This window comes from Boleophthalmus pectinirostris, unplaced genomic scaffold (genome assembly GCF_026225935.1).
Source record: "Boleophthalmus pectinirostris isolate CB_2022bp ecotype Guang Dong unplaced genomic scaffold, ASM2622593v1 HiC_scaffold_8, whole genome shotgun sequence".
Classification (NCBI taxonomy): Eukaryota; Metazoa; Chordata; class Actinopteri; order Gobiiformes; family Gobiidae; genus Boleophthalmus; species Boleophthalmus pectinirostris.
The window spans coordinates 30,204,121-30,230,505 of NW_026571515.1; the positions used below are offsets into that span (position 1 = coordinate 30,204,121).

The 26,385-nt window shown below is 38.2% G+C and overlaps 1 protein-coding gene across 1 annotated transcript in view; it reads right to left on the reverse strand.

Moving 5' to 3' along the window:
• The window catches only part of LOC110164462 (cadherin-4-like), a 394,436-nt gene that overhangs the window by 321,464 nt on the left and 46,587 nt on the right, over window positions 1–26,385 (reverse strand). The window lies entirely within an intron of this gene.

Consider the following 26,385-nt stretch of genomic DNA (forward strand, 5'->3'; position numbering starts at 1 on the left):
ACGAAACAAAACACAACTCCCGGTATGTTTTTAATGAGGAAACAGTTAATTGTATCCTATTTAATTAATTATTATCCATGCATCATACTCACATTTTACTCAATGTTTATAGGTTGTGTTAATATAAAACTCACCATGACATTTACATAGCCGCATACTGTTAATAAAGTCTTCGGTTTATTGAGTGGTTTCTTATTAACGGTTGCCACCTCTTCGTGGACTTGTGAAAATTATGTTATTGCGTTTTTCTAATAACTGTAAAGTTTACTTCACACATTTTTTACAAGGATTTAATAACTCTGAAATAACCCTGGAAATATCTAATATGTGAGCTAACCAATGGGATGTGAATGGTAAACTGCTAAAACATACAGTCCAAGACGGGAAACACACATTTTCTTAGCCTTGAGATGAAACTCTCAGAAAGCGCAGCTCACTTCCCAAGGAGATTGCAATGATAACTCAGACTGCGAGGAGAAGTGTAGAATCTTTTAGTTCAGTGTAAATGATGTTTGAGACGCCAATCCTGCATCACAAAGAAAATGAAATGTTTTTTTTTTTGTTTGTTTGTCTGTTTTCCTATTCACCTGTGTCAAATTTTTGTGTATCTAATTGTGTTTGATGCTAAAATTTCAAACTTGATCCCAATACCAAGAAAAGATCCGATCCTTAATACTAATACCACAGTGATATCCAATTAATTCTCTATTAGGAACAGAGAGTATCAGGTTCATAGTGCAAAAGAAATACACTGAAGATTAGTTATCAGACAGAGCTCCACACATGTAATAGTTTCTTTTCTGTCACTATGAAGTTGTATAGTTATAGTTTATAGTTACTTTTTTTTTTTTTTAGTATTGATTGTTCAAATGAGAATCTGGCTTAAAGAAAAACTGACTCTTGTGAGCTTTAAGTCTTGTTATAATGCTGTTACCTGATCAAAAACATACCTGGGTTTGTGTTTTGTTTCATTCACACACATTTAAATAATCCTGCATTATTAGTTGGTCCATATCCTCAAAGCTCAAAATGCTCTGTTTCACCTTGTGATGTCATGAAGCGCTAGTTTTCAAATTATCAGGTACCTTTTACGTTTTGTTCAATAGTGATAGGAAATTCCAGAGTTGAAATCATCCAAATGATCTTGGTGAAAGTGCATGGAGTTTAAAAACACACTGGAGCACTTCCTCTATTTCCACATGACATCACAAGGTGGAATAGAGCATTTTCTGTCTGGGAGAAGAAAATGCAGGGTTCGTGTGTTAAACATGTGATCAGAAAATGGCCTAATATGGGTTTTGAATATATATTTTTATGCTGTTATCTAAAATGATTTCAACATTTTGACAACAGTGTTTCAAACCAAAACAAACCATAATTATACTGCTGACACTTAATGTTGCCAATGCAAACAAGCCGATAAATGATTGGCCGACACAGAATAACTACAACCAGATCAACACTTCTTTGCCTGTGCCATTTCTATTTGAAATCGTAAGGATGGATGGCTGCAAAAAACTGAAGCAATTAAGAGCAGAAATCTTATGATCCCTGAAGGTTATGGACTAATGCCAGTGGATTTAGACAATGAATAAACAGATGTTGATATAAAATGGTCGAAAATAGAAGCCACTCTTCATTCAAACATGCATGCGAAAATATGTGCAAGCTCATTTACATTACACAGTCTGCTTGTTCTGTCTTATCACTGTAACTTCTCCCAGTATCTTCTATGATTAAAGACATACGCATACACCACAAATATGGCGGCACCTTCCCTGCGCTATAAATCATTGCCATTATCGGAGAATTAGAATTACAGTGATGTATGAGTCCCACACTGCTTCCTATGGGTTATCTGTGCTCCATAAAACACAAGGAGGATATAGAAAAGTATAGTGGAGACACAGCCAGCGGTGACAGTCAACAGTGGCGCGCTGAGGCTGATACTTTGAGGATGGTTTGGCCCGAGGTCAGCTGAAGGAATCCAGAAGGGTGCGTGGGGTGTCACTTCCATTTATCCTGGGCTCACACAGGGGGCTTTGTAGTGCAGCGCAGAGGCATCAGAGTTTGACAACGGCTAAAAATAAGAAAGAGAAGAGGAGTGATGGAAGTCTACGGTATTAAATTGTTTGACCATAAGAGCAGAAAGAAGGAAGTTACTTTTATGCAGCGTGAGAAATTTTTTTTTTAAAAATCTCATGTAAGTTTTCAAGAACTTATCAGAGTAGTTTTACCCAAAAGTGTCATGTTATGGCTGACGTCAAACCCCCATAGTCTACTTCTTTATACTTTACTATGACTACCGTATTTTGTAGACTATAAGACGCTCTGGAGTATAAGTCGCACCAGCCAAAAAATGCGTAATGAAGAAGAAACAACATATATAGGTCACACTTTTTTGGGGAAATTTATTTGATAAAATCAGAGACCAGGACCCAACATTTCATCTTGAAAGGCAAGGTATAGTAACAACAGGCTGAATAGGCGTCTAGTATGTTAACATAATATATGAACAGTTATTCAGATCATAGAGCATAAACAACAGAACATAACAAGTTTACCAAACTCTTGATTTCACTTCAAATCACTAAATCCACTGAATTCTTCATCCTCACTGTCACTTCTGGGCAACTCCCATAGAACTATAATACATTATTATAGATCCATGGCAATTCCACGACCTCCAGAAGTAAACAGAGCACCACTTCCTCTTCTGCGTAGCTGTTGTCAAACTAAGCATCAGTTCCAGTTAGAATTATTCCAGCCTTTCTGAAGCCCAACAGGATGGTTTCGGTTGTCACTGAAGTCCAGCCTTTACCGATCCATCCAATGGCTTCCAGGGAAGTTACATGGCGGACCCGCCCGACGGTGGACCCGCCCGGTTGCCATGAAGCTGTGTTCTCCATCCCCACTTTACGCCAGTCCCTCACAAGTTTCTCGCTCACTCCAGACTTTCTTTTTGCTGCTCGATTACTGTTTTCGGCTGCATATTTCACTATTTGCAGCAGGACAACGGCTTTTTCTGGAGGAGACATGCGCAATAAAGGGAGAAGTGACAATGGTCCAGGAGTAATAGGAGCAGCAGATACTGGCACACAAGCCTAGAGCGCCCTCTCGCAGCTGTCAGTGGGAAACTTTTAATATATAAGTCACACTGGAGTATAATTCACAGCACCACCCAAACCATGAAAAAAAGTGTGACTTATAGTCGGAAAAATACGGTACATTCTTTCCTTGAGTATTTATTTTGATTTGCACCATAACAGTTTTATCTCAGCACCTCCTGTAACAGTACTGGAAATGTCACCAAACATCACCTGGCTTAACCTGGCGCTCCTATTGTCTCCTCGTGTGTCTCCTCACGATGGCGTGTTTGAGGCCAATGTCAGGTCAGCCAGCACACTCATCTGTCTCCCTCCCACACCATCGCCACGGTGACAGCATGACTCACACTCACGACTGCGCTCAGAAACATTAGCCCCGAGGTTAATTTGTTTAGATAGACCAAATTATATAGCAGGATAAAGTCGTAATTGCCTCGAGTTGTTTTAGCGCTTTTTATACCTAGAAACAGCTCCTTGTGGACAGTGCATTTCTCTATTAATAACTGTAATTTCTGCTCGCTTACCTCCCAGGGCTGGTTGATTAAACTGCTAATGAGGCTGTGAAGTCTCTGGCCACCAATATTTACCCAGAGTGCTAAGAAAGCCAAATGTCCTAGTTTTTAACCTCCTGCATAAAATCGCCAGTATAAACTTCTAAAAGTGTCTCACCAGATGTGTCCTGGCATCTGAAGACAGCATCTCCAGCTCGGCGGTGTCAGCTCGAAATCAGGGCCCGAAGTGTTAGTGTTAGCGTGAGTGGCTAACCAGGGAGGCTGTGGATTGAATTAGCCGCTAGCCTCTGGTGTACGCGGTGAGGAGAAACACATGTGTCACCAGCAATGATTTAATGAAAGAATTAAAGGCATTCACACACTGTAGCCATGTCCCCGTGAAGGCACATGTCGTGAAATTGGTAATCTATTTTGTGGAACTAAATAAAGATCTGATACAGGTTGGCTGGGTTGTTTTAGGTCAAGTTTAAAGTCAGAAAATCATTTTTGCAGATATGTATTTTTCAATAAAGGAAGTGGAATGTCCAAAGCCTCAAAATGAGAAAATGTAGGTCATCGTCTTTTTCTTCATTTGGGTAGCATGGTAAAATCAGAAGGTTAAGATTGTGCTGGAATAGCAAAGTCAAAGTAAGTACAGATACCTAAAAAATATACTTAAGTAGATTATAAACTGGATACTTTCTACTTTTACTTCACTACATTTGAGAGCAGGTAACTGTACTTTCTACTGCACTACGTTATTCAACAGGACTGAAAAGTAAAACTATTTTTTATCATTGTCTGAGACCTGCTGAAAAGCCTAAGGGGTTTATTTTTAACATGATCATAGTGAGCAAACAAAAATATACACGTAAAAACAACCTGGAAAACAAAATATCTTTTCACCTGCTTTAGTTGAACAAAATTGAGCACAATTTTTTTTATCAAAGTCACTACATGTGAAGCTTTATAAGAGCTCAAACTCTGATTGAAATACTTTTACTCTTGACTGTCTATGTTCAAACCAGTACTTGAATACTTGTACTTCATTTTTTTTTTTTTTTTTTTGTTTGTTTTACTTTTCCTTGAGTAAAATTGAGTACTTCTTCCACCACTGGATAGTAAAAATACAACCACAAATAACATTGCTTAGTTTGTTGCTATTCCCAAGCTGGGATGCTCTGTGTAACATTAACCCTTTTGCTTTTCTAAAGACAGTTCGATGCAGAATGGATTGTGAACATGCAAACCTGAAGTACACCACAGTAATACTAGACACTGGATTTCCAAAGTAGTGGGTGTTTTAGTGTCTCTCATGAGAAGAGATGACAGTGGTAGTAGTAACCAAAGTTGTAGGAGTATAAACAGTAACTGCAGTAATAGTACACACATCAGTTCTTTTACTCAGGCAGTTGTATGTAGGCCTCTCACAAGAATTAAAATATCGTTCAATATATGAAAACTGGAATAATATATTTTGAGACCCAATATTTATCATACATTGTACATTTCCATTGTAAAAGTGTAAAGATTTGGGGTATTTTTGTTGTAACAATAATGATTAAGCTGTAAAAGGTTGAATAAGTGTCTTCTAAGGCTATATATTATTAACCTATAATGCATTCATTCTACATTCTGTATTTATTTTTTGGAGCTTTTTGGACCTTTTGAATGACACTGTCTATATTAAAAATGGTTTACTGGGATTATCTTTAGGATTAATACTTTCAATCTTATCATTTATTGTAGTATATTTCTGTACCAATATATCGTGCTTCAACATTTGTTATCGTGACAGGCCTAGTTGTATCAGTAATACTTGTAGCCTTACAGTTGCCCATAGTAGAAACGTCAGAACCGGCCAAAAGTACTTTAATTCTACTTACGTAATAAACTAAATTGTGTGTTATTTACGCCAAGTCTTTATTAATCCTTTGAAAGACTCATAAACAATGCTCAGAGATTGTATCTTCCTTTGATGTTGACCAGCTGTTGCATGCCCTGTCTGTGTGCCGTACACTGTGTACCACCACTTCAATCATATCTAACTGATGCCAGGACTGGGTCGTTTTGGGTTAACTTTAACATCGGGAAAACACATTTTGTGGAGTGAGAGAAGTTGTGGTTTTCTGGATGTTCAAATTCCATCTTATTGCACGGAAAGTACCAGACACTTGATGGATTGATTTGGACCAAAATAAGAAAGCATAAAAAATGTCATCTGAAAACTATGAACTGACAAGCCAAAAGTGGGTTCTGCACTCGAGAAACAAAAGACAAAAGGAGCAGTTAGCACAATAGTATCTTACCTAGCCACAGTCAAATCAATACTTATTTACTCCCTGCAACTAGCTAGGGACAGAACCAGAAAAAAATAAATGTGAAAGGGGAGGGAACAGAGAGATGCCAAGTAACAATGCAATCAATTTTAGCCATTATAAAAACAAACCAAGTCCAATACTGCAAGGAAATGAGAAAACATCTGAACTAAAAAGCAACTAATAAATGTCAACACACGCTTTCGTAATCACGCCATCCATCTTGATCCACAGAAATATTGCTGAGTCGCCTCAAGAAAAATTGTAGAATAAGAAGTTAAGAGTCCCCTTCGCTTACTTAATATATGTTACAAATAAAGCCACAACTATTTCTAACACGTCTTCTCCAGCCTAGAAGCACAGTCTGTAGCTGCATGTATGTTCGTGAAGAAAACTGTTGACTGCAGAGGGTGGAAGAAGGACAAATTCAGTATATTGATGAAGCCCGGAGTTGTGGAGATCAAGGCTGAGGGCAAGTAGATAAGAGCTCTGACGAACAGGGAAATCAAGTAATGGAAAAAGGAGGGGAGAGCTGCTGAGATGAGATGTTGGGTAATTTTTTGGAGATGTTCGAATAGACTTCCTTGTGTGCATTTTATATAATGGAAATATTTGAGAAGCAGTCTTTGTATATAATCTTAGCTGACCAGACACGTCTGCACAGCATCCACATGCACCAGATTCCACTCTGAAGAGCACTAGTGAGCAGTCCAAACTGTCAGGTATGAAAACAAACTCTTGGTCTGAAAAAGGAACCTAATAATAAACATGTCAACAAGCTAAATACACGTCCAACTGTATATGCTCCAATAACGCTTACGTCACAAACCAGGAAGACGTTTGGAAACATGCGTTGACAACTTCCGGTGTAGTTACTGACACTGGGCTCACCGGCCGATAAAACACACTGAAGTAAACGTGATCAGCTCTAAAATGAAGACTGCATACGTATGTGCTGGTTGGAATCATTTTGAATTTGGGGCCCTCATTTCTTGTGAGGTCGGTGGGGAAATGATGAAAACTGAGGAATGGTTGTAACTGTTGATTCGCCAAACAAAACGGAACACTTCAATGACATGTAGATGAAGAAAACTGGACTATTTTCTAATTTTACCTAGACTTATTACCGCGAACAGAGCAAGCCAGAAGTTGTCATTGCATGTTCCCAAACGTCTCCCCGGTTTGTGATGTAAGCATGAAAAAAGAACCCAAGAAGTGAATGTACATAAGAAGACAAAATGAAGGTTTTCGGATTAGTGTAATAATACACGTTGCACAAAAATCCAGACTTGTGCAACATGAAGCAACAAAGTGTGACATCAAAGCGGAGAAAAGAATTTCACGGGCCCTCCACCAGCAAAGTTACCCAATGCCCCTTTAAGTAAAAGTACAGATACTGGAACAAAGAAATACCCAAGTAAAAGTATCTCATGAAAAAGTATTTAAGTACCCATTTACAAATGTACTTAAAGAGTAAAAAGTAAATGCAGATTTTGAGATATAATAAAGATCTATCTATCTATCTGTATTTAGTTGAATATTTGTGCTTGTAAAGTAATTACTTTTACTACTAGTACTACTTCTACTTCTTTCCACCACTGACTATTAAAAGTACGGTTACTTTACTACTATACACTTGTCAGTGCTTTTGCTCGATTTGTTCTTTCCGTTTTAATAAAATGCATACATAGTACTGCATACTACCCAATGTACTAGTAACAAACTTGAGCATATAACATTTTCTGTCTAATAGTTACAGGGGAAAACCACACTGATAGACTACTTCAATCAGCAAGTGAATTCAAAGTAACAGCCATTTTCCTGTAATCGTTCCTATTTCAGCGTATTACTAGCATACTTCAGTACATTAAAACCTCTTATTCCCGTGAAGTAACTGCCTGACAAGATACCAGGTGCCATTTCACTTTGGTCCTTCTTTGTTCAATGACATCCCGGAGTACAGTGAAGAGGGAGGGGGCTGAGTATAACCACACAAGAGATAGTACAATCCCTGTCAGCACCAATGAATTATACATGAACTGTTTTAACACTGGATGCTCTCTCCCTGCTTTGTCACCATTAAATATTCACACCAACATCTTTGTAGGCCAATCTTAATTACTCATCACAACAACGAAAGGTCTCATTCAGAAATTGCCTTTGCCACTTCCTATTATAGAATGTGGGAGTGCAGAAAGCAGTCAATTATCACTATATATGGGCAGATTTTTATGTATTTGGGCAACACATTTAAGTATATTGAGCGTAGCATTGGAGATGAGTTATATCAATGTCATTATGTCTGGTTGTGATCATACGCAGCTGCTCGTAAATGCAATAAAAACAACTACACAATACATGAAGTTGCAAGATAGGGTTGGTATAAGATCATTGGTTTGGGGGAGTCTATAAAAACAGATTTAGGCCTGACACGATAAATACTATATCAACTTACCGTTCAGTAAATGATGGATGGAACAATAATTTTGGGGGGTCACCATTTATTGTGAGTATTTTTTTTCTTTGTGCTAGTGGTGTTTTTGGTCATATTTTCTGCAGTATGATCAAATGTGAGCTGTAGAAAGTTGAATTATGAGCTAAAACTATACTGTCCAACTACTAAAGTGTTGTTAATTATTTATTGCAGCTCATGTTTTTAACAATATTGTGCATTTAAATGTTTTGGGGGGATAATTCTGCTTTATGGTTTGGTTTCAATATTATCATTTAATGTCTATATTTTTACTCTTTTTTTTTTCAGCAGAGACTTTTATCCAAAACCTGTACCCCATGATATACAAGCTATTTATGTTAATCTAGAATGATCAAGGATGTTCACTTTGTCTTCTTATGTACTTTAACTTTTGTTTTTTTTTAAAGACAATGCAGTAAAATGTATTTACCTTGTTGATATGTTTCACGGGTCATTGGACCAGAAAAAAACAAGTTCAAATGCTGGATCAGGGAGGCCACTGAAATCAAGAAACGAGGCACAGACAACATTAACCGTGATGTTCCTCCTTTCACACACCTGGGACACCCTACACCGGAGACCACCGGGCGACAGGAGGCGTGGTCAGTCTGAGCAACCTAACAGGTCCATCAGGCTGACCACGCCTACTGGAAGTAACAACGGCCGATATGAGACACCTCACCACCAACACCAGTGACAGTTCTGAAGATGGCTTGCAGCTAGCAGCCAAAACATGTCAACAAGGTAAATTGTCTTTAAAAAGAACCCCAGAAAGTACAATTATCATATTTACAACTGCAGCAGAGTGCCATAAACTTTGCATGATTTTGTGTCAAGAAACTGGATATCTCTACTGGCAGATCCAAAGTCTCCTCCTGATCTTTATCATCAAAGGAGGATCAGTGCCTTGATGAAAGTCTAAACTTCTATTATACCTGCAATCATTCTAATTCATTCAAACACAGCACAACTGTTTTAAAACAACATGACAGATTCGATCAAAGATAAATAGTATTTCCACAGAGTATTGAAACATAAGGCACTTTAATTCCTGCCTAAAATCCGTCATTACTGTTGGATCTTGAAAGGCAGTCATCTGGCAACGTCACCCTGGAGACGAGAGAGAGAGAGCGAGTGCTTTGAAATGGCTTGGCTTTTGTCGAAAGATGGAACAAAGTGAGCGGTGAAAATGTACACACCTGAATGTTGAGTTTGTGCCAACATTCTGGAAACCTGAGCGGTGGGGCTTTCCTTGGCTGACTCGGCTAACAAGGCTGCTGGGACTCAAGTCACCAGGCGGAACGTTGGCTAGAAGGTACAAATCATGTGCATTTTGGAATTGTATTGGAAGTGTAAAGAATGTGCTGTAATCAAACTGTTATTGCAATTTGAATTGTCGCAATCAGCAAATCGCAAAGTTACAAAGAAATCATTTAACCCTGTATTGTAAAACATGCTTTAACACACACTTGATTCTCTTGAATGTGGACAAATTTAAAATGTGTACTCGCAATTATGGTGATTTGATTTGCAGTCTGTTATAATCTGTTATGTTGGTCATATCTAATAACACTTCTCGACTTACTTCTCCTATTGGTCTGCTCTGGATGAGTGACAGCAGGACATAACCACTAACCACACATTAAAGTGTGAATTCAGAAGAACTCAGAAGAGGACGACTTTAGTTATCTCATGAAGGCAATTTAAAGATATGTTACATTACTTGGAATATAACGATATCCAGATCTTTCAGTACGATATTATCACGATATGCATCTCACGGTATGATATTTTTTGTGATATTTTGGAGAGGCTGAAAAAATTGTAGATAGGACACATTTTATTATTATTATTTTTTTGGCTTTTAAAATACCTTAACAAGATTTTAGTGTGAATTATATCTGTCATAATCCCAAGAATTCAAGTAAAAAACATATAACTCCATGTTGTTTGAGCTGAAATGAATCATGGGATATGTAGTTCCCAGTGTTTATTAGCTATTGCTACTATAAAAATGCATTCACGTAAAGGAACTTGTAATTCGAAATATTGCGATGCCCCCCGGTATTATTGCAAGACTTTTGACGATACGATATCATTTTATTTCGGTTATTGTTACATTCCTAGTACATTCCAATAACTTTAAAATCACAAATCAGATTATACTTGCAGTGACAGAAAAATATCAATTTTATGTTATGTATTTTTTTCAGAATTTCAGCCCCGTGTAAAAAAAAGCACTGAGTCTTTGAACCTCAGCAGTCCGATCAAACGTGTGGCGGAGCTCGGTGGCAAAGGTTTGGGTGGGGGGTAGCTGTTGTAAACACCCCAGCCTACATGGATAGGGCTAATATCCAGTTTGTTCCCTCTCGCCTCCGCTCCATGGTAGCTGCAACGCAATTTCTTCCAATTGACCTCCCTGCCACCCACACAATCACTCTCCACCAGAGACACAACCAGCCCAGAATACGGAGCAGCCCGCCGCAGCCCACCACAGCCGCCCCACACGCCCCAGGAGCAGGCGCTGGCCGGGAGGAGGTGGCGACTCAAACGGAAATTAGATGAATTAGAAAAAGGAGGGGTGGATGGGGATACGGGGAGGTGAAGGAGTGAAGTTATTCTTTGGTCCAGTGGCATTGACAAAGCACAAGCCTTTAGAGATCGGCTAAGGGGGAAATTAGAGGTATTACGGACAGGATTGGCTGTTTCCGCTTTCTGTCAGGACTTTTGCTAAACTGATTGGCATTAGTGACCACTTACTGGGAAAACGCCTCTACAAGAATCGTCCCAGGTGAAAAATCGCTATGGATGAAAGGTAAGATAAATACTATGAGCAACTGTCAATTAGCAACGTCAATAATACAAACTCAGAGGAATATACCCAGAGGCAATCCGTAGATTTATGATAGCGATCGGCTGACCAAAGGCTAAAAAGCTTTATAACGGCAAAGGATTTCCAATAAAAGTGAGGTTGAAGCCCTCTAAGAGCAGCACTCTCTCGTAATAGGATTAGCAGTCAAGTGTACGGCCCTCTTTTACTCTTTATGTAGCACAAATCGCTGAGAAGCATCTATGTCAAAGCCACTGCTGATTGTGCAAGAAAAACCCCAACTGTCTCCATGATGCAAGTTTGTCACTCATAGAACATACAAGACTAAAATATAGGGCTGTGGTTGACTCTCCAAACTTTTCAGCATTTCTATTCCACACTTTTCTCTGTGTAACTTTTCTGGCAGAGGGTCTGTCAAATGCTTTTTTTAGATTGAGATGTTTTAGGTTTGTCTGGTATGTTTCGCAAGACGTGATTAAAACTTCTTTACTTCATGGAGACCACACTTGGCAAAGTTGCAGGTCAGATCTGTAGAGAGGAAACCCCGCTCACAGTCAGAATGCCTGTTATTGTAGGGATTGTTGAACTATAAAACCACTGTAACTGAATAAATGTAAAATAGAGCTGTTTAATGTCATAAAAAGTTACATAGTGCACCTTCTATGTTAATTTATGATGATTATTTATGTTTTGAAGTATTTGTATTGTGATTTTAATGGATTTCTTATACTGTAATGCACTTTGAATTACTTTGCTTATGAATTGTGCTATACAAACTTGCCTTGCCTTCTATGATCTGACCACGTATCTATCGAAAACTACACTCAAAACAGCAAAAACTGCACAGGAGTTCATACAAAAACAGCTCTTTATACAGAAATGTACTAAGTATGTATTTATAAAAAGGGCAGATTAGACATAATTGACTCCCAAATGTTCATCTTGTCCTGTCTACTGTGCCATATAAAGATATATAACCTAAATAAAGAAATCAGTAGAAAACTTGCTTGACTAAGACATAAACGACTACACGAACTACCACACTTTGAAGACCAGTGCTCTTTTCTGAAGTTGGTGAGGAGAACTAGAGCGGAACCGCGGATCGGATTGACCAGATTTGGTTGAAAAATAGTCATATGTGCAGTAATGAATAGATGGCTCCCAGCTTATCTCTTCATTCAACTCAAAGTGCTGACTGGGCCTCTGTGAATCCACTCAAAACCCACCCCCTCCACCTCTCACCACTCGCCCCTGGCATTTCCCTGGGACCTGTTCTTCTCATTCGCGCAAATGTTAAACGAAATTAGCGCGATGCATCGGTGAGTTCATTTCTCCCACTGAAAATCACAGTGGTTCATCTGTACGTCGCGTGAAAGGAAAGCACAACCAGGGCATGTGAAGGTCAGATAGCTGGCGCACATACAGTACTTACGGTTTTCAAATGCAAGACTAAAGCGATGGATTTATTGTTTTTTTGTATGTCCGTCTCTGCTGCGCTAAAATCTCTGCAGACAAGCTTTCCCTGTGTCTTTTAGTTGAATTTGTAGCTGGCGGTGTTTGACTCTCTATTAAAGTCATTGAGCCAGGAGATGAGCGGTGCATCCTCGCCGTGGCACAGTTCACACCAGGTATTGCGTGAACCGAATGCTAACGGGCCTTTTTGCTACACAGTGCGCGCATGAAAAACACCGGGATGCTAATCTGGTTTCCCTAAGTGCGCTTCCCTTACCTAGTCGGCTCCGTACCCCCCTGTACTTCCTAAAGACTTGATAGCTTTTCCTCACTGTCTACACCGAGCTTCTAAGAGGGCTCACATCTCAGACTGCGTTATGGGTCTTTCCGCGGAAGTGCGAGCCTCCGCTGGGAATAGAGCTGCAGGAGGAAAAAGCAGAGCTGGGTATAAGGCAATGAGTGATGGAATTGTGCAAAGATTTAATTCAGCTCTGAGAAGATGGCACTGTAATGTATATAAATGCTCTGCGAGGAGAACAATGGGGATCGAGAAGACGGCTGGCGGACTGGAGGGGGGGATCATCATGGACATCTCAAAGATAAGGACTAGAGACATAATGCAAGATAATTCAATATATTACCGCCGTGGTACAAATGTAGAGCTGCAGAGTCGAGGATGGCGTGCTGTTTTCGGACGGGGAGACGCTGGGGTTGTGCTGAGCTGATGGGGTGTGACAACAACGCATAGGCACGGCGGATCAGAGAAATTTAATTGTACCTTTGTTTATGATGTCAGCATGATAGGCTAAAAGCAATGTTATGAGATGGCAGTGTTTGGAGAGGATGTACTTCATGTAACCAGAGGTATCATGGTCGAAATTGTCAAACTAAACCAAGTTAGGGGTAAACAAGAGAGCACAAGGCAGTGTCTGAATCAAGACACTGATACAGAACAGTTAAAAATAGGACTAGTGCAAAAATATGGAAATATCAATATATCGCATTGTTTAATGTGATGATACAGTATCGATATCGGGGACTCCTGTATCTATATATCGCCAAGAGTATTTTTGGTATATTTTCCCAAGTTATTTTGTTACAGAACTACAGTTTTGTTGTTTGTTCAGTGGAAGGAAACTCATTTATGCAACACATTTCACATTTTCACTGTTTTCATGATTAAAATGTGTGTTTCATCCGAACATTGCACAAGACATGGTTTGACTTTTAGAATCACAGACATCATTTAGCCATTATTTTTTTTACTGAATCATATCAAATCGATCTGAAATATACCGTATCACTTTATCGAGATATGTATCGTATTGTGGCCTATGTTTCGAGATATGTATCGTACCGGCAACTGATAACCATCCCAAGTGACCCTATTTAAAAACGTTTAAAAGATTCTGAAAATCATTATTTAGATACTACGACATATCCAAAATTCTTCATATGTATACATCTGCTTTACTCTTCTGCAAATGTTTATCTGTAATGTGTATTATACTAGAGAATAGTATGATATTCTCCATGTTCTAACTTGACCAAAAGAAAACCAAAAGACGAAAGTACCGTAAAAGAGAGGGAGGGGACAGACTCGCAAAACTACACCAGCGAGAAACCTGAAAAATATTTTGTCCCATTCCTTTAAGTAATAACTGTATTTTTTAAGTAATAACTGTAATGACCTGTATTTGTGTAGTCTGTGGTTTATGTGTTGTAGTCATGTATATTAGTAGATGTTATTTTTCATAGATATCTACTGTATCTTGGTGACTTTACTACATTTACTTCCTAAGCGCTTATATTGTGTGTATATATTTGTTTTTGTTTTTTTTTTTTATAATACTGCAAATTATGTAAATATAAGGGTCATGCACATTTAAAGATACACGCTCATAGGTCCATGATGCTTGAAATGGTTTCCGTTCCATGGCGCCCTTTATATAACCATGGTTTGTCCTTGTGTCTTGATGAATAATGTTATGGCTGAAATACATTTTTATGTATGTTTTTATCCTTAACAGGCAAGATGCAATAAGGGCTTTTCTAAACAGACCGAGGGCCTTGGTTTTCATTATCTAATTTTCTATATGCATTTTCGAGAGTTTACCCTATAGACAGCAACTTAAATAGTTTCAAGGAACAATATGTAAACTTGTACACAAAAGCCCAGATTGAAAAAAGTGAATCTGCATTAGAACTGTCAGAATGTGAGAAAGAAATGCATAAAAATAGTGTTATCACAATATAAAAATATTCTCATGTCTTCTCTCACCTACCCATAAGACTTGCAAATGTTCTTACAAAAATAGGTCTTTGTAAAAAGACAAATAACAATTGTCTTTCATAACCTTCAAAAGTCATTATGCTTCAGATCTTTTTTTTCAGGACTGTCAAAAAGCTGACAGCTAAATTATTTTACATACCAATCAACCAAGTGAAATGATAGATTATTCATGGTTTTAACTGATGTTGCATTGCTGATGTTGAAGGTGCATTGCGTAATTTTTCTGATGGGGGGAATGTCACTTATTTGTCTCCATGGGGATGTTATTGAATCATCCACAGTATGGATTTAATCAACCTACGATCCGATATCATCACGGTATGAACCTCACAGTACGATATTTATTGCGATATCATGGGAAAGCTCATGATGCATCCTCACAATTAAGGATGTAACAATATCCGCATCTCTCGGTACATATTTTCACGATATACATCTCACAGTACAAAACTGTTAATATGCTACTTTTTCCTTTTAAATTGCCTTGACTTAATCCAAAGAACTAAAACTTAAATTTCTTCATGTGGTCTACACTGAAATGGAGCAAAGGATCATGGTCTATATAGTTCTGTCTGTCTTTTTTTTAGCAATTGCTGCACCATAACTCTTAATTTAAGCAAAGAGACTTGTAATTCCATACATTGTGATGTTCCACCATAGTATTGTGAGAACTTTGACAATACAGTATCGGTTATTGTTACATCCCTAATCTTCATGTAAACAAAAGTCAGATCAGTCAGAAAGAGGCAATCACGTTCATAGTAAGAATGCATCTCATTTTTTATATTTTTGAGTAATAAATGTTAAATAAATGTTAGATAATTTTTTAAATTTTTAAGGTTCAGTGCGTAACATTTCTGGTGGCTGGTCCACCACCTCCTTATCTCCATTGAAATGTTATTATTTTGTCTAGAATGTTCCACTGTATAGATTAACACTCTCTATGATGAGCAGATTACAGCACTACAACACATTACAAGTCTGATCTGTGGAGAATCGCCCATATACAAAGAAGGAATTATCGTAATTATTGTAGAAACTATTGTAGTAGTGATATTGTTAAAAATGTTGAATGTAATTTTATGTCATGCTTAATGTCAATGGAACATTCCAGGTAAAGCAATCACACCTCCATGGAGACAAGCAATTGGCAGACCCTTCACCAGAAAAGTTGCGCAGTTCACATTTAATGATATGCAACATCCCTGACATAAACCAATGCTTAGGTGCTAATGTTAAGAATTCACAGATTCATTAAAGCATAAAATTTGTTTTAAGATTATGACTACAGCATAGACAAATAATTCTAAGAATTTAGACCATAGTGGGCCGATATATCTTGGTTAGAATTCCTGTTCACTGGAATTTAAAAACTGCAAGGCTTACGGCATGTAATCTAATGAGGCATAATGGGCTTCTGGGGCTTGCAATCTGCAACTGCTAAAGGCCATGTGATCAAAACAAAACAAAAACAACCAGTGCTCAAGTTTCTTTTACTTTAGTGCATTCTGCGGTGAAGTCTAAAAATATTATTATATAGTAGCTTCACTGGTTGTATGACAGTTCGGCTTTGACAGTGTCCAACCTAAATCTTCTCTTAAGATCCTCACACATTTCCCAGTCTCTGTGTCTAGACAGGCCTATATGTCCACAGTGTTTGCAGTCACTTGGACAGTCCTCAGATGTGTGTGTGTGTGTGTGTGTGTGTGTGCGTGTGCGTGTGTGTTTGTGTGTGCTGTGATGCCCGGCAGCTCTGGCTTTCATTCGTTCTCTCACACACTGACACTTTGTTCACTGTCAGCCTCCACTGGGGACGTGAGAGGAAAACCGAACTGAAGTGTTTATCTGACGCACTTCCATGTGCAAATATAAACACATATGTAGGCAGAAGAGGTGGAAGGATTTGTATTTATACTGTGTGTACTGTTACAGGGTCAGTGCAATACTAATCAGGCAATGGTAGTAGTTGTTAAAAATGCTCTAAATAAACATGGGTTTCAGAGAGTTGGCAGAAAAATCCTTGCCAGAGTAATTAACAGTTCAAGACAGGAAAATATATATCTTAAAGTTCCTATATTACACAAAAGCGATTCTTGTGAACTTATATATATATGCTTGTGATGTTATAATGTTGTTGCCTCCTCAAAAATGTACCTGGAGTTGTGTTTTGTTTCATTCACACATATTTGAGTAATCCTTTATTATTGGCCTCAAAATGTTCTGTTGCACCTTGTGATGTTATATAGTGGTAGTTTTCATGTTAACAGCTAACTTTTACCTTTTGTTTATTAGCTTTTGAGATTAGCAATTCCAGGGTTGAAATCACCCAAATGATTCCAGTGAACGTGTATGGAGTTTCAAAACACAAGGGGAAGAGAGTTTTCTGAAAGAAGAACTCAACCTATATATGCAGGGTTTGTGTGTTAAACATGTGTGAATGAAACAAAACACAACTCCAGGTTTGTTTGTGATGAAGGAACAACATGGTGCCGATTGATGGGTTTCTGTTTCCTGATACAAAGTTTGAGTTAATCACTATGGTAAGAGTGCTAGTTTCTCACCATTCTGAAACCAACGAACCAAGGAAAATGAAATCAATAAATACATAAACTCGAAAGCCTTCCTCAGTTTTTATAGTTTTGTACTTGAGCCACTTTGAGCCACTTGACCCAAACTTCATAAATGTGATAATGATTTTAAGAGACCACATTTCCTGCAATTATACAACTTTGACCTGAAGTGCACAAAAAAGTTCAAATGGCTTTTACATGAATTAGAGCCAAATAGTAGAGTAGTGTGACAAGTAAAAAAAAAAAGACTGAAGGCCTCATGGTGAAACAGAGGAATATAAAGAGATAGAATGGAGTGAGAGAGGAGACAGGAGAGAGGAGACCATTTGGAATTCCTCTGGTCTGTCCTGATGCTGTTTTGTCTTGTGCCTCAGCGGTGCAGTGTGCCATTCAAAAACCCCTCTCAAACTTCAACTTGTACATTCAGAACACGCTTTAAACCATGGATCTTTGCTCAAGGCAAAGTGGTGTAAAATAAATTAACTTTATTGTTGGTATAATATAATATACAATTAGAGACACATGCTCAAAATATTTCAGAAGATATAACATTTTGAGACTGCATTTACAGTTTTTTTTTTTTCCCTGCACACAAAGACTTCTTTCCACTACCATTACAATTACGACATTTTTTTTAGAAAGTCAAATTCACAGTTGATGACTCATAGAGACACCATAGTTTAGCCCTCTTTCCTGTTCACCACAATTGCCAAGGCCAGCCACTTCTGAATAATAACTTTGGGCTTCTTTCTTTAGAAAGTCATTTGCAAACTTTGGAATTTGTGAATTTCAATTTTGCTTTTTTGTTTTCTTTCTATTTAAAGGCACTTTCACATCAGAGTATAGTTTACGACCACACTGCCTTTAGCTGAAGTTTGCATGGTTTAAATTGCTCAAGTTCAGTGTATAAGCTATTAATCTTATATTTCAATATTTGCTTTTTCACATTCAATTAGCTTTGATTTCAAGTACGTGGTACTTATGAAATCAAAATAAACCATGATTATGAAGCAAATCCAGTGCTATTGACAATCCGGAACACTAGTGCTAATCCTGCACAAATCTATGGCTCAATCTTTAGTATGCGCTTATCCAGTATCATCTAATGAAGTCGGCGTGGGCACGACTGGGTTCTAAAAGGCATGGGGTGAGTTTAATTAAACAATGCTAATGAGCAACTAATTAAAAGCTTTCTGATCAAAACAAGCCGGCAATTACCTGGAGCAGAGATGGATAATGAGCCCACTACAATCACCGGCAGTCGGGAAAACCCACAGAGACCAAGTCGGATCAATTCCTTTACTATTAATGAACACTTTTTATCCAGTTTTTCTTTCACCTTTATGCAGTGTGTCAGGTTTTGGAGACATCCGAGTGAAAGATGACATGAGGATTTCAACAGGTATGCCCAGCGTTGACAAAACATCAGCCATCTTTCATATGCCAATTGTCACTCACGCAGACTTTTCCCTTCCTGCTTCCTCCAGGTATTGATTTTAATCTCCTCTGCTCCTCTAGTGGTTCAACTGGTCTCACACTTTCCCTCAGAATGGCAATTAGCTAGCATGCTCCCTCTCCCTCTCTTTCTGTAGTGATGCAATACACTTGGTTTTGCTCGCGCGCCTGACAGATAGGTATCAATGGCAGAGCTTTTTCCCTCCAGCGCTGAAGGGAAAATCCATGACAAGGTTAGGGCCACAGAGACCAGAGGATCGCATCGCAAACCACAATCATGCCATGGGATAGAAGATGCTCACTGAAGGCTGAGGAAGAGGGAGAGGTGTGGAGATGTGGAGGTGTGAGGAGGGAGGGAGGGGGATGAAGGGGAAGAGGCGAGGAGAGGACAGTCAGGAAGAAAGAGGGTGGATTTCATCAGAGGGAATTTTTCTGCAGCGACGGAAAAGAGGTCTCCTGAATCAAGACAAAGGACAGGACAAAATACAGCTGAGAGATTTCATGAACCTGCACAGCCAAAATATGAACAAGGATAAAAAAAAAAGGAACATATAGAGGTGAGAGGCAGAGATGTTTGGACTTTTTAGCGTATCGGCTGTCGGTCTTAAATGCGCATTGTGCAACTTTTCTGGTGAACGGTGCCTCACTTTTTTTTCTTTGCTTGGTGTGTTCCACAGTATGGCATTGGAAGTCTATTCAGTTTTGAGGTCATAATTGTATTCAAGTGCATGCATTCTTGTATGAGCCGGACGCCAAACTGATCTGTACCTTGGCCTGCTCGTCTTCTCTTCATGCACATAGAAAAGTCGAATGTTTTACCGTGAAACATTCCAGGCTGTTAAGTGCATCTTTATGGAGACAAGCAAGTGATGTAACCTCCTCAAGAACCTTTAAATCTTTATCACAGATCAATATCTTGTTTTGACCAACCAGCTGCCTAAAGAATATTCATAAAGCTTTATTAGACCACTTTATTACGATGAGAACACTGTACCAAATGTGACTACACAGCTCTCTGATACAGATTGCAGTAAAACAGGTTTGTGGTTGAGTTTGTACTAAATTCGAATCATACAACTGGGGTAAAATAATCAAAATCGACCCTACATAACAGTCAAAAAAAACATGTCCAAACCTTATTGGCCATTGGCTTCTATGCATTCTAAATAATTAGGGGTGTCTCACACTACGATATTGTCACAGTATGAACCTCACAGAATGATATTTATTGCGATATTTTGTGGAGGTTAAAAAAACTGTTAATATGCTACTTTTTCCTATTAAAATACCTTGACAAGACTTAATCCAAAGAACTATGACTTAGAAGTGCTTAGAACTGTTATTTCTTCTTGTAGTCTACACTGAAATGGAGCAAAGGATCATGGTCTAAGTAGTTCCTTCTGTTTTTTTTTTTAAACTATTGCTGCACTATAACTCTTAATTTAAGCAAAGAGAGTTGTAATTCGATATATTGTGACGGTCCACGATATTATTGGGAGAACTTTGACGATACAATATCACGAGATTTCAGTTATTGTTACATCCCTATAAATAACAATATTGCATTAGTCATGAAAAACACATATAGCCCAGTCTCTAGTAAGAGCTTTATACCGAAGAATAGATTATATCACATTTGGTATTTTGAAGCTAAGCAAAATCACAACAACAAGTATCCAACTATTTTTTTTAAAAGTGCCATATGAACCATCTCACACTCTGAGGACCTGAGGGATCGGTCTCTTGCTGGTGCCTAGAGTCAGGACCAAACACGGGGAGCCAGCGTTTCAGATTCATGCAGCTAAAACCTGGAATAGTTCTCCTGAAAATGTGAGACAGGCCTCTACTCTGACGCTGTTTAAATCCAGGCTCAAAACAGCTCCATTTAGCTGTGCATGTGACTGAAAAGTTTTCATTTTTCATTCCGCACTCTTCTCTTTTATTTAATGTCTCTCTCTCTCTTTTTAATTTTATGATGATTATTTATGTTTTGATTTGTTTGTATCATGATTTTAACGCATTTCTTATTCTGTAAGCATTTTACTTTGTGTACGAATTGTGCTATACAAATAAACTTGCTTTGCCTTAAAAAGACTGTAAAAAGACTTGCATTATAATATTCCACATAATGGTAGTCATATTTCAGCTCTTTTCTGATTGTTTTACTGATCATTCATATTTTTTGAACCTTAACCACAACATTTATAAGAACGTTTTAGCATGGTGGATTGACATAATATTGAAAACTGAATACAATTATCAGCATCATCCAAAAGATCTCGAAAAGTATTTTTTTGTCATCATCCCCTACCGCTGGAAGCAAAAGACATGCTATGTGGGTTTTATTTCATGGGTCGTGATCATTACTTTTTCCCCATTCCTTGCACCTCATCAGGGGATATGGTAGATTATCCAGAGATTCAAAAGTTCCAACAAAGCGTGCCAGTAATAGCTTTAACAGCAGAGAATGTGTGTATGAATCTGAAGCACTACTTTGTTTCTACAGCTATAGTAACTCCAGATACATTTCACTGGGCGGGTGGCCATGACCCTTTCGTCCAAAGCAAATAAATGTTCAGTACTAATACTCACACAGAGGAAGTTGATTATGTTTTCTCAAAATGACTTGACTCAGCTGCCATTGACTGGTCTTATAGAGAAAGACGTCTAACTGTTGTCTCCTGTCGTTTACTGGGAAGGCGTTCACTGGCTGCTATGTGCGAAAACTCCGCTCTGAAATTTGTGGTGAATAATTACAATGCTCAGAATGCATAAGCTGAGTGAAAAATAACTTTGGATGACTGTAAACTAGTTCTGTTTTTCAGGTACACTGCCTTTAATCAAAATGCAAATAGTACATCCCGCAGATCACAGCTCTGAAAAAACTAACTGTGTAACAAATATAAAGGCTTTGAGCATTATGCGTGACAGGTCAAATAAATAAGGTGAGCTGCAATAAAGCAGAATGAAGCAATAATTAACATTGCTCAACTATCTTGGAACAACGAAACCCTTGAGCCCAAAAATTTATTCTCCCAGATATACTGAACGTTCGTGAGACTGTGTCAAAAAACGCCCGATGCGCCTCTTGGATGCCGAGGACGCACGGGAGAAAAATACTTGACGCGTGTCCGTTGCCCTGGAAACAAGTGCCCGGTCCCGGTCTTTTCCCGGAACGATGGTAGACCAAGCTGAGAGAGTGACGTTTGTGTATTTATTACATAAAATCATCAGCGGAGGCGATCGTCTCAGCGACTGTGGCGTAAATATATGTATACTCTGGGAATGTCATTGGATCAGTCTTGGTACAGTCCTGGTCCAGTCCTGGTCCAGTCATGGTTTAGGCCTGGTCCAGTCCTGGTCCAGTCCTGGTCCAGTCATGGTTTAGGCCTGCTGGCGTAGTCCTGGCGATCGGCTCAGTGATTGCAGCGTATATATATTTACGTCATTATGTCACGGGATAGTCATCCCTGATTGGTTGACGACGCGAAAAGTTCTGCATTTTCAACTTCTGATACCGACACCATGGACGCGCATTTAGATCTGCAACGCCAGAACGCTCAAGACACGCCGCTAGATTTGCGCCGCGCTGACGCCTGAAGATGTGCCGCAAAATCACAACACACTCTAGACGCGCGTACACATAGATTTTGCATATAAACTGGACGCCTTGATGCCTCGGTCTGAACAAGCTTTAAGTACACATACCATGTCCATTTTTTTCTTTAACAGTTGGCAATGGACAGTAAATGAAAAATTCCTCCATTCGTGATCACAATTTTAATATAACATGCCTTAATTTACTGTATATTTTAGTATAATTTCAATACTTTTGTTAACAGCTATGTATCTTTAACATTTCAACTTAGTAATAATGATAATGTATAGATTAAATGAACAAAGAATAAATGGGTTTACACTTCTCTGTAATAATTCAAGCATCTAATTAGATTTCTTTATTAACGTTTATGATAAGGGCACAGTGAACGCAGACAACCAATTATACAAAGGCCGTATAATAGAGTGTTTGTATTCATTTGAATCCGAGGCCCCACAGCCCACTTGTGGTCTCCGGGAGTGTGTAACAGAATGACCTCCTCTGAGCGAGAACTGTTGAATTATGGGAGCTTTGCCTGCAGCTGCCACTTCAACCCAATCTCACTCCAGCAGAGAGGGGAGCACGCGGACAAGGGCACACCGACTCCCCATTTAAATGTCATGCTAGCATAGAGAAAGTGGTCATTTTCAGGACTTTTTCAAACCATTGCGTACAAATCGGGGTTGGTTCCACTGAGCTGTGTGATTAGGTGTAAGTACTGTCTTAAAACTGTACCATGCCAGATTGGTAACAGGGGATGGACAATGGATTAGCAGCGGTGCATGCTAATACTAAGCCGAAACATGGGTATTATGAATTCTTTGGATCCTTCTCATCTGTCCGTGTTGGTTTTCAGAAATTATATTATTGTAACAGTGCTCCTGATTTACAAAAGGCCAATACAAATAAACAAAGCCACATTTAACCAGAAAATGTACAAAGAAGCAAAGGCACTTCCAACCTTCAACCACTTCTTTGTAACGTGTTTCAGTGCTGCATATTATTCAACTGTACATTTTCTGAGCGTTTTTCCAAATATGGACAGAAGGGATGTAACAATAATCGAAATATCGTGATATTGTATAGTCAAAAGTCTCACAATAATATCATGGGCTGTTACAATATATCAAATCACAAGTTTCTTTGCTTAAATGCACAGGTTTATAGTACAGCTTATAAACATAGAACTACATATCCCATCATTCAGTGCAGACAACACGAAGAAATATGTTTTTTACTTGAATTCTTGGGATTATGACACCAAAATCTTGTCAAGGTATTTTAAAAGCAAAAAAAAAAGTCCCATCTTTAATTATTGCTCTTAAAAATATTGCAATAAATATCGTACCATGAGATGCATATCGCGATAATGCTGTACTGTCAGATTTGGATATTGTTACATTCCTAGAATATGACAATAAATGTTGTGCCAAATGACTGGTCGAAAGCATTTTATGATGTCCGTCTTCTTATTATGTATAAAATTGTAATATCATGAGCCTTCGAACTGTACCGTGAGCTTTCCCACAATATCGCAATAAATATCGTACAGTGAGGTTCATACCGTGACAATATCATATCGTGTGACTTGGATGTCGTTACACTCTTAATGGACCGTGTTGGGAAGTAACGGAATACATGTACTGAGAATACATATTCAGAATACAAATTTTGAGAATTGGTACAGTTACTTTGGTGGCATTATGGAAAACAGTTACTTTTCTAAAATCAACAGAATACATTATGTTACTTGATCAAACAATTTAGGCTTCAAACTGCACATAATCAGTGAGAAAATTGAAAAAAAAAATGCCCTAATGGTGAGTGCATGTGTCATTTTCCCTCTAATTACCTATAGGAAATGCATAACAAAAAAACAAAAAAAAGGAAATGCAACAATTATAGAGCCGTTTTTAGTTCAATGTTGCCTCTTTACCCAATAATTTAAATGCAACCCTGCGTGAAAGTTTTGCAAGTATTCAGAATACAGTACTCAAACAAATGTACAAAATACATTTCAAAGCAGGTATTTGGTATTCTGTAACTAAATATATTTTCAAAGTATTCTTCCCATCAACGAGTATGGAGACTATATGCTGTGCTGTCTTAAATTTTAAAATACTATTCAGCAACTCCAACTCTAAAAATTTAACTAGCTGAGAGGCATAAAGAAAAAAAAAAAATATATATATATATATATGTATTGACTGTCATTCTTTACATTACAATATATATCTTGCATATATATCTTCTGGATATACTGTATAGCTCGTTTAAATGGTTGTAAATTGAATAAAAATGCATTATATTATAGCAGTATATTTTCAAGTATCTTACACTGGACTATATCAGTGTCACTCCACCCATAATAACAAACCAGAGAGTGTGCATTACAAATGAGTGGGGCCGTCCTGAAGTGTCTGCGTTGGTTCTCAGAGATGAGGCTGTGGCTTGAGTGAAATGAGAGAGAGATCTATTCTGGGCCGGTTCCACAGGAGGGTCATTGAGCCAGTCAGAAGCTCTCCTCCAGTCTGAGCCAGTCTGATGTGAATTACACAGACACTGCTCGGTCCCTCCTCGCGGCTCTGCCTCTGATCAGCACAAACAAGGGACTCAACATTTCATAGTCCAAATGCTCAATAAACATTTCAGAACCAATTGTATAGAGATTTTGGATCTTTTATACACCGACATTTTGAGACTGGGGTGGAATGTCTTGCCCATTAGAAGTTTGACTGCCAGATCCCAGTTGATGAGTGAAATCTTAAACCAGTTTTAGTGTTGGCAGTAAGTTTTTCATTCTTAGACAGATATTTACCTCTGCCAAGGAGGTTATGTTTTTGCCGGCGTTTGTCTGTTTGTTTGTTTGTTTGTTTGTTTGTTTGTTTGTTTGTTTGTCTGTTAGCAACATAACTCAAAAAGTTATGGACCGATTTTGATGAAATTTTCAGGATTTGTTGGAAATGTGAAAAGGAAGAACTGATTTCATTTTGGGGGTGATCCGAACGAAATCCTGGACACTTTGAAATTTTAGTTAACATTGTGGTAAATGGGGCCAAAAATTTTGTTTCTCAATATCTCGGTTAATTATTGACCAAACCCCATGAAATTTGACTCAGGGATGGACAATGGGATCCTCTTTCATATTCCAAAGGCTGATCCGGATCTGATCCAGAAGACTGATTTTATCACAATTTAAATAAAAAATGGGGGTAGTCCTTGGCGGAGGTCTGCGCTCTCTGAGTGCTTTTCTAGTAATTGATACTAAAACTAGCATTGATACTATATTAATTTGAAAAGTAATCAATACTGAAAATTGATATTGTGCTATATTAAAAAAAAGTATAAGATCAATTTTTATTTATCACTGTGGTATTGAAATTGGGTTACTTTTACTTTTTTACATTATTAGCAGTAGTAGTATTGCCTTTACTTGAATGATGTGTAGGTAGTAGCAATATTAACCCTTCCAGACTGACGGTACCGGGGGAATATATTTTATATAACAGGGCATAACTTTCCAAAAACTTACTTTTATTTTACCTTGAAAAGCTGAGTCATGGCTTTCCGACCATATTTCCGGCATTATCCTACGTCACATGCACGCTGCATGATGACGCAAGGAAAACAAGTGTCCAATTGGAACTTTGTTTTCTGCCAAACACATGTGCTCCATCCATTTTGATTGGCCCAAACTTTGCCAAAGAGTGTAGTGAGCCAAGATGGTCAACTGCTCTGAGCGTTTATGAAAAAGTCGCTTTAAGTGCAGTTATTTCGCGAATAAATGGCAAATTATGC